Genomic DNA, 9208 nt, shown 5'->3' on the forward strand with positions numbered 1-9208 from the left:
CAGACCTCAAAGAGCTCGTGGTCCATCTCTTCAGACTTTCATGGATGCCACACTCTGCTTTTGTCTTCCTAGAAGGAGGAACTTCTCATCCACAAAGAATCGGGTGTTTTGTTTCTTTCGCATACTATCATGAAAATTGAATGTGATTATGTCTTTTCAACATTTTAAATTACACAATTTTCTATATTCTGGATGTTACAATTGAGCAAGAATTATATTCTTGGGCATTTATATTGAAAATGACTCGAAAAATCCTTTCACGGTGGGTACTTGATGATTCTGCTTTTCCCTAGGATATTTCTAAAATCTGGGACTGGAGAGGTAGCTCCGCAGTTAAGACCACTTGATGCTCTTGCAGGGGACCAGTTTGGTTCCCAGCACTCACGTCAAGGAACTCACAACAGCCATTGACATCAGCTCCGGGGGTCTGATGCCCTCTTCTGGCCTCGGCAGGCACCTGCATTCACACACATAAAATTTCCATGGTCACAAACATTATGATTTTCCCCTATATTTATGACACCACTGAACTGCCAACCATTGTGGTGAAATCTGTTCTCTTTCAGACATTGTGTACATGTGTTCTTCGAAAGACGTAAAACACATGGTGTTGATTTGAAAGACACAATCTCATTAACAAAGATTTTGAATATTTTAGGTTTTTATTGAAGCTGAAATTACTACATACAAACAACAACAACAACAAAAACAAGGCTGGATGTCACAGGTCTCCTTGGTTTCAAATCAAGACCTTAGCAGGTCACGCTCCTCTCTAGGAGTCCTAGGTAGGAAACCACTCTCCCATCTTCCAGTCTCACGAGGATGGTCACAGTCCTCGGCTTGGGGTATCTGCCCCCATCTTCAGAGCCTTTCTCTAACCATAACAATGGAAATGTCTCTGATGTAAAGGATTTATGTGGTTACATGGGGTTCCCCTATAAAATCCAGGAGCATCTCCCCCATTTTAAATTCTTAAACTGTGATCACCCCATGAAGCCCCTTTGGTCCTGAGGCATGACAAACTCACAGGTTCTGGGCATGAGGTGGGGCAACTTTGGTGGGGCCGTCACTCCACTCACTATGATGCTAATGACTGTCATTTGTGGAGTAGATGTGAGCGCCAACAGTGAACCAAGCGCTTGACGGGATTAGCCCATTTAAATCCATTCTAAACCCCCAAGGCAGATACTCCCCTCGTCCTCATTGGGCAAATGAGAAACCAAGGGTGAGAGCCATCATTTAGAAGTTAAGGCTAACCTCCCGGAAGACGTGAGTCAGCAGCTACGAAGCCCTTTTACCTTATTTTCCCTGAAAACAACCCTGTAAACAGTGTAGATCCAGGACTCTTGCTATTTATAAACACCGAGTGGGCCAACTCTGTTCTGAATCATCAGTGGGTGTCATGTGCCCTAAAACCCTGAGGTGAGAAGCCACTCAAGCGAGCCAGGCATAGATGTCCTTGGCGGCTGAGATGGCCTGAGCTGCCATTTTGCCAAGACTGGCACATTTTCTTTTCATGGAACTGGATGTTGCTTTGTATGACTTGCGAGTTCCAAATAGTGCTTGGGTCCTCTTGAAAACATGTCCAGAAAACGGATTTTAAAGCAGATATAAGAGGCTTGTCCCATCTCGTTGGAGTGAAACATAGCGTCGTGTTTAACCCCAGAGTTTTCTGAGCAGCTCCCCTCAACAGACGTGGACATTCGGCACACTGCAAGGACACCGTGCTACACAGGACAGCACCTCTGGAATGGGTCTCACATTCTGAAGACAAGGCTGTGCCCCCATGCAGCAGGTGACAAAGGAAATATAAAGTACCAGCGTCTCCTTACTACTTCTGAGGCAGGTAGGCTGTCCCTTCCTCAGAAACAATGTGGCATTGCTGAAACGGTGTGATGTTAGTTTCTGGGGTGCAGGGCTGCCAGGGTTAGAAGGCAGAAACCAGGATGACCAGTTAAATTCGACTTGGATTGTATCTTCATATAAACCATGAATACTTTGTTTCACGTATGTGTCCCCAAAGTGGACTGGTCTCATATCCACATATAACATTGTTTTTTGTTTGTCTCACATTCAAATTTAACTGGGCAGCCTGTATTTTCTCTGGCAGTTCTCCACAGGAGGGAAGAGGCCTATTTCTAGCTCAGGCACCTAATGCTGAGAGTTCCAGCCTTGTGGTTTAACCTCTGTGACTCAGAAGGAAAAAGATTGATGTCCTCAGGGTCCCTCTCCTGGGGCTCCTTTACTTCTTTGCAGCCAATCTAAATCCTCCAATGCCACATGCACATCTTGTTACCTTCTCCAGGATGCCCTTCCTGATTTCCTTTCATCCACATAACTCAGGACGGAGGAAAGCCTCCAGTGTCCCCAAGACTGAGCACTGTCATGAACTTACACACTGACGGAAGATGTGGAGGAGAACCCAGAATCCTTCAAAGAATGTGGAATTGTTCAGAGATGTGGAGGACTGACCCTTTAAACATTAGACAAGTACATATGTGGTATCAAAACAGTGTGGTAGCCTATTAATACATGATTTTTAAACTTTTATGTGTCATCTAAAATAAATTTAAATTAAAAGAAAATCAGCCCGTTCATTTCCAGTTTTGAAGAAGATAACATTATTCTCTATTCGTGTCCCCATAAAGAAAGGAAATCGGAGTGAGATAGGGAAGAGTCATTATTTGGAGCTCTTGTTGCACCACAAGCTACCCCTAGGGGGCACCATTACTTTAGCTGAGCATCTATTAGTGTTTGAATACATAAAAGGGTCTGACCAGGATGAAGCGTGGTGAATTCTCTCTGCTCTAACAAGAAAGGGACTTGAGGGTGTCAGAACCTTCTCTCCAACTGAGATTCCAGGGAGTAGCCATCAGCAGTGGTCTCAGTTTCTAACCGAGTTTCCAGAGTATAAAATGTCCTTGGATCTACAGTTTCAGGGGACTGTAGCTAATAGCATGACTCTCCTCCTGTGAGGGGGGAGAAATCCCATGAAGTAGTCTGGCTCTCACTTCAGGGGTCACAAAGGGGAGACGAGAGGACAGGCTCCCCGGGTGATGAGAACAGTCAGGGAATTAGGGCCAGGAAACTGCAGCACGGGTCAGATCCAGTGTTTCCGGTCATGCTTTGGTATCAAATGTCTGACAGAAGTGAGACTGCGGAAACCATTTCTGTGAAACTAGGAACAGAAGCATTGAGCTGACCCTCAGGTTTCAAAGAACATACTAGATGCTTTAGCTATAAAGGAGTAAAATGTAAAACTACGTCCAAGTCTGTCGTGGACTCCACACTAGGGTCCAGAAGAGCTGAGGGGTCAGGGAAAGGAAGCTGATGGAGCTGGGGGTTGAGGAGGTGGGGGTTCAGGGGATGGACCTACACCGGGTGACAGGGGACTATGCCAGATGACAGCAGTGAGGTCTGGAGAGAGAAAGAAACGGAGAGGGAGAGGGGATGGAGAGAGGGAGCCAACGAGATCCAGGCTAAGGGGAGGGATGTGCGTCGTCGGAGAAAAACAGAGGGGTCCAACAAAAACCATGGGATCCAAGAAGCCAGGGAAGCCAGTGGGGGTTTGGAGAAGGGAGCATCACGTTCTGGGGCCTCAGGAGTCAGAGGCGGGTGTCAGGGCATCAGGACCAGGAGGGCTACTTGGTAAGGGTGAACAAGAGTGCAGGGTGTGGACAGACGGAGCTACTGTGTACCTCTGCATGTGAATGGAGGATGTGGATCCATTGGCAAAGACTTGAAGTTATAGGAAAGAGAGGTGGGAGTGTGATCAGATCTTCAAAGTCGGGTAAAAGCAATGTCTGTGAGCACCAATGGGCCGGTGAGCACCAGCCGGCCCGTGAGCACCACCCGACCCATGAGCACCCGTGGGCCTGTGAGCACAAGTTGGTCCGTGAGCACCGGTTGGCCAGTGAGCACCAACCCATCGGTGAGCATCAGAGGTCAGCAAGCACCAGCGGCTGAGGGGAGGCCACATCAGCCGTCAGGGAGAAGCCCCTCCTTTTACTCCTGGTCCTGCAGGTTTCCACACTCTTTGGAAATAAAACAGAGTAGGACTAAAATCCTTAGAGTTTTATCATTTGATTTTATATGTCATGTGACATTTTTCTCCAAGATGGGAAGTATTTATTCTTGGAAGAGAAATTCAGTCTTATATCCCAAATGCTTGTCATCCAGGAAAATGGTGAAGTGGTTTGCAGACAGGTTCTGATGTCTTTCTTCCTCCTTCTCCTGTGCTGGGGATCGAACCCAGGCCCTTGAATAGATACTCTTCCACTAAGCCGACGTTTCTCGGTTCTCAACCTGTGGGGTAGCGACCCCTTGGGGGTTCAAATGACCCCCTCACAGGGTTGCCTAAGACTATCAGAAAACACAGATATTTCCTTTATGAGTTCCTAACAGCAGCAAAATTACAGTTATGAAGTGGCAACAAAAATGATTCTATGATTGGGGGTCACCACAACATGAGGAACTATATAAAGGGTCTCAGTACTAGGAAAGCTGAGAACCACTGCTCCACGATATAATCCCAAATCCCAGTCAGGTCTTAATCAAGAGAAGCCAGTTGGGATTTCAGGGACAACCAACAATGAAATATTTCATGTGGTGACAAGGAGGGCCAAGTGTCAGAAAGAACAGAGCTGGGTGTGATATTAGTGTGGGTATTGGTTCTATACCATTAGGAGTACCCCACTGATACTCAGAATGTGAGTATTTTAAGATAATGTTTATATTTATTTTGTGCCTGTGTGTGATAACAGGCATGTGAGTACAGGTGCCATGGAGGCAAGGACCCTTGGGTCCCCAGAGCCGGAATTACAGGTAGTTATAAGCTGCCTGATGTGGGAACTAGGAATTGAACTCAGATCCCCTGAGAAAGCCATACACTGAGCCATCTCTTCAGCCTTGCGAGCGTGGTTTAAAACGATTGCTTTATGGATTCCCATGAAAGGTGTTGGTGTTGGCGCATCTGCGTACACCTCCCCAGTGATCATGGCAGGGAAGAACAGGTCAGTCGCTTCTTGTGTTCAGAATACAGAAGCGGCTTGGCAGCTCCCTGGGGAGAGACAGGTTTGGGTGGGCATCTGCTAATATGTGGGTCTCCCACTCACTTGGAGGCCTCTCGTTCTCTCTAGACAGGCAAGTGCTGCTGTTGGGGTGTCCTTTGGGAAAAGCCTTCTTAACACCCTTGAGATGCTACTACTTTCAGAGCAGGCCCCCTAATTCTAGCAAGAGTCTTGAGCAGATGAGGGACATTTGTCCTTAGCCTTGCCTTTGGGGGTTTTTGACAAGTTTCTTGAAATTATATCAGAGAAGGAATTAGTCTTGGCCAGAGCTGTTGTGTGTGCGTGTGTATTTGTGTGTGTGTGTGTGTGTGTGAATGCACACATGTGTGCATGTGTGTGTGAATTTATGTATGTCTATGTGTCTATGTCCTTTCATATTTTAAGTCGAAGAGTCTTGGTTTTGGCAGGTTTTCTCTACTCTGCAGCTTCCATGGAGAAACTGTGCTCAGATATCTTTAGCATAAAAGTGATTTCTCTGCCCTGGACAGGAAAGTCTGCTTCTCCAGGGTCATACTCTGGTGATACTTAAGATTGTTGCAAGATATTTGATTACACTGTGTAAAAATAGGTCACTGTGACTGGTTTAATAAAAAGCTAAATAGCCAATAGCCAGGCAGGAGGTATAGACAGGACTTACAGATAGAGAAAGCTCTGGGAAGAAGAAGGAGGTTGCCAGATGGATGCAGAGGAAACAGAACATGCAGGAGGAGAAGTAAAAGTCACAAGCCAAGTGGCAACATGTAGATTAATAGAAATGGGTTAATTTTAGTTATAGGAGCTAGTTAGGAATAAGCCTAAGCTAAGGCCAAGCTTTCACAATTAGTAAAAGTCTCTGTGTTGTTATTTGGGAATTGTCTAGCAGGACAGAGAAAAACTCATATAGTGTGCAAGGTGTGAGCTTAAATATCCAAACACAGGTTGTGAGAAAACTAAGAAAAGTTCTGGACAAGGAACCATATGTAGCTATCTACTCCTGTAGTCTCTCAGGTGGGCTGTTGCTCAGCAGCATACAGAGGTGTGGCTACAGGGTGCTGCCTGCAGGCTGAAGCCAGCCCCCAAGCCAGCTGCCAGTGTCATGTGTAAGCTGACAATGGCTGATATGACAGTTCGAGATTTGCTTTCTTTGTGGCAAAAACAAGCCATTTGGGCAAAAAAAAAAAAAAAAAAAAAAACAAACTGCTCTTACCTTGGCTGCTGACAGAATGCTGCCCAAATTGGACAAGCAGGACACAAAAATGACTGCTATGCTTTTCCAAGACAGGGTAGAATAGTCCTTTAAAATTCCCACTCCACAGAAAAGTCTGTCAGATATTCTAGGCCTGTGGGGTGAAGATGGATACCCCAATGTTGCAGAGGAATCTTGGGTGACTGTCCAGGTAGCCAGATGTTTCTATCATTTGTATAGTTTTGGAAATGTTTGTTCCACAATTCCTGTTTACTCAAGTAATATTATATCATTCTCAGGTCTCTGATGGAGTTGAAGACAAGGCAGTTATAGTTCCTTGTTACCAAGTTCAGGAAAAAAAGACCTCACAAAAGAGGTATAAGGATGATACATAAAAGCTTAAATTGTTTATCTAAGCATGTTTTGAGGTCTAAACATATAATTTTGGGTTGGCAATACAAGTCATGATAAAAAAAATGGTTAGATGTAAAACTTTGAACTCATCAAAGTAGGATAGATAATAGAACATTTCCTCTGAAATTGCTAAATACAAATGGACTGAATATTGCAAATATAATTCTTACCTGATAATTGTCCTTATTGTATATAGTTTCGCTATGTTAGACTTAAAACCCTTACTTTTTTAGACAAAGGGAGAAATGTTGCGAGATAGTTGATTGCATTGTAAAGCTATGTCACTGTGACTGATTTAATAAAAAGTTAAATGGCCAATAGCTAGGCAGGGGGGGTAGAGGCATGGCTTACAGACCGAGCTCTGGGAAGAAGAATGGGGGTTGCCAGCTGGACACAGAGGAAGCAGGATATACAGGAGGAGAGGTAAAAGCCATGAGCCAAGTGGCAGCGCATAGTTAATAGAAATGGGTTAATTTAAGTCATAAGAGCCAGTTAGAAACAAAACTAAGGCTGAACTTTCGTGGTTAGTAAGAAACCTCTGTGCCATCATTTGGGAGCTGGCTGGCGGACCAGAGAAAGACTCACTACAGAAGACACATCTTCCTAGGGAATATTTTCCAACAGGCTAACCAAGGTTAAGCCACTGCCAACTGTTGTTGCTGTGTTTCCAGTAGCTTCTGTTAGCTGAGGCTCTAACCCTAAGGACAATAGCAACAAAAACACCTCCCTCATTTCCAAGGGAACAAAGCAGCTAGCTACAGGAAAGTCACGGTCAGGTTTGCTGGCAAATCTAAACTGGTTTTGCAATCCCCGACCCAGTGGCACCAGTCAACCAGCAGTAGAGGATGCTGAAAGGACTGAGTTCAATGGGGCCCCAAGAGCACCTGCAGACCCCAGAGTTGTGCCTGAAACCAAGTGAAGCAGTGCCAAGAGGACATCATTAGACCTCCGTCCTCTGCAGGAAGACAGAGGGGAGCATGGGATTTCCTGACACTCCTGCCTGTTGTGCAATGAGCGTGTGATAGCTCCTGCTAAACCTTCTCAGGTGTTGTTTGCAAGTGGAGAGGATTGGAGTGTGGCACCTGCTTCCCCCTAGACACATCCAGGACTGGGCCTGCAGAATAGTCACAGGGCCAGGAGGAGGACAGGGACCAGATCGACTACATTCTGGTCATCCTGTGTCATGGGGCCAGCTGGAAACAGCATGAAGGCCCACTGTGTGAAGGGTAATATCGTCAACTTGACAGGGTCTAGAATCACTTAGAGACAGGGCTGAGGACATGCCTGCGAGGGAGTCTCTAGACTAGGTTAATTGAGTTGCGTAAACTCACCTCAATTGCAGGTGACCTCATTCTCAGGCCCGAGGACTTAGACTGAATGAAAAGTGAGCTCAGTGCAGCTTTCTGGCTGTGGAAGCAGAGCGAGCAGCTAGGTGTCTCGAGTTTTTCCGAGTTTTTCCGCCGTGACTCTCCCACCATGATGGACTTGAATTCTGAACCAAAACAAACCCTTTCTGAAGTTGAATTTGCAGACATGTTGTTCCAGCAATGCAGAAAGTGACAAAAAATGTTCTGTCTTGAGGCAGTGTGCTAGGATGATGCCTCAGAGCAGTGAGGGAGGAGTCAGTCAAGGTCCTAGAAATTCACCCTGGAAAAGATTCTTTTTTAAAAATTAATATATTGAGATAAATTTTACATTAAGTAAAATTCATTCTTTTTAGGTGTTGCATTTAATGAGCTCAGTGAAATGTCTTAGGTTCGATTCCCTACACCACCAGAAAAAAAGTTATTTCTATTTAATGAGTTTTTGCTGAAGGGTTATAGTGCTTTAACCACAGCTGTATCCTGGATACAGAACACGGAAGTCACTCCCACTCCCAAACTTGGCCCGTCCTTCTGCAGTTGCCCCTCTACTGGCCTGTCCCATTACCATGATGAGTTCTCTGTCCCCTGTTACCTTAATGAGTTCTCTGCCCTTACCGTCTTACCTTCTCAGGAATGCCATGTAAATGGAATCATGCAGTACACAGGCTTTGGGTCTGACTTCTTCCAGTCAGAGTAACCTCTTTCATGTTCATTCTTGCTATTGTGTACCTTGGCGATTTATTGGGGCTTATTGCTAGGCAACAGTGGGCTAGTCCGTGTTGCGGCCCTATGGTACTGTAGGGTGTGCCTATGTGAAGGGTGTTGTCCACTCATCTGTTGAGGGGAGTTTTGATTATATTTGACAGGAGGGTGGCTGAACAAAGTTTCCACATGCATTCACACAGGTATTTGTGGGTATATGTCTTTGTTTCCCTTAAGCACGTGGGGGTAGACATGCCAGGTCACAGAATGGCTCTGCCTTCAATGTTGTGAGCTTTTCCCATAGGGCCTGAGCCCTTTGCACCCAAGCAGGCAGCGTGGGATTCCAGTTCCTTTACATTCTCTCTGCTGACACTGTCCTGGTTCTAACCATTCTAGCCACGTGATGGCATCTTGCGAAGTATTCATTTGCATTTCCCTAATATCGAACATCTTTTCACTGATGTACAGAGCCAACGCAACCTTCATCAAATTTC

At 45.5% G+C, this 9208-nt stretch overlaps 1 long non-coding RNA gene across 1 annotated transcript; it reads right to left on the reverse strand.

Moving 5' to 3' along the window:
* Positions 1–4330: 4330 nt before the first annotated feature.
* On the reverse strand, positions 4331–8733 carry LOC146889920 (uncharacterized). Its single transcript, XR_014999597.2, has 3 exons — positions 8636–8733; positions 7980–8295; positions 4331–4362 (listed from the first exon to the last, which is right to left on the reverse strand). It is a non-coding gene; the product is annotated as an uncharacterized LOC146889920 (long non-coding RNA).
* Between the last annotated feature and the right edge of the window lie 475 nt (positions 8734–9208).

The sequence above is a fragment of the Myodes glareolus genome, chromosome 24 (genome assembly GCF_982192425.1).
Source record: "Myodes glareolus chromosome 24, mMyoGla1.1, whole genome shotgun sequence".
In the NCBI taxonomy this organism is placed as follows: domain Eukaryota; kingdom Metazoa; phylum Chordata; class Mammalia; order Rodentia; family Cricetidae; genus Myodes; species Myodes glareolus.